Source organism: Halyomorpha halys, unplaced genomic scaffold (assembly GCF_000696795.3).
Source record: "Halyomorpha halys isolate HHAL.00 unplaced genomic scaffold, Hhal_1.1 Scaffold9.1, whole genome shotgun sequence".
Classification (NCBI taxonomy): domain Eukaryota; kingdom Metazoa; phylum Arthropoda; class Insecta; order Hemiptera; family Pentatomidae; genus Halyomorpha; species Halyomorpha halys.
The window spans coordinates 821,683-822,335 of NW_027110416.1; the positions used below are offsets into that span (position 1 = coordinate 821,683).

Sequence of the window (653 nt, forward strand, 5' to 3'; positions counted from 1 at the left end):
ATAACCGATCTATATGTAATATGTAAAATTTGTATGTATGTATATGTAATATGTGAAAATATGTAACCGATCTAGCCCGAACCAGGTATCATTACTTCCATTATAAACTCCCTAACCACCCAAACCCACTTCTTTCTAACCTTGCTTCCTCTTCCATTCCTGACAATCCTCCGAGGCGCCTGAATAGAAGATGGCCAGGAGACCTTATACACACACAGGACACTCCATTATAAACTTACATCAAATTTAGTGAATGTATTATCATGTATAGTTGTAAGTTTCAATAAAGATATAAAAAAAAAATATCCCAACTATGTTAGCAAGTATTTTAACTATCTCTTTAGATGTGAATTTTTCATTTATGGGGAATTTTAGCATATGATAATAATTATTTTATTTTCTATTTCAAAACAAAAATGAGCAAGAACGTTTTCATTAATGTATCTCAAACATCAAACATCAACAATCAATTAAGCGAGTATCATAACTGGCTAACATGATCCATTTAAATTATATATCAAGAAAATATATAAATTTCTTTTTATATTGTATAAACGGCTATAAAATGAATCGTATCATCTCTGCATTTATGTTGTATTTGGATCAGTTTCCCTATTTTTTATCCTTTTTAAGGCTAAAAATCCTGTTTCCCT

The 653-nt window shown here is 29.7% G+C and overlaps 1 protein-coding gene across 1 annotated transcript in view; it reads left to right on the forward strand.

Annotated features, from left to right (window-relative positions):
* LOC136796051 (U-scoloptoxin(05)-Sm1a) overlaps window positions 1–653 on the forward strand; it is a 748,021-nt gene that overhangs the window by 705,797 nt on the left and 41,571 nt on the right. The gene's annotated exons all lie outside the window — the stretch shown is intronic.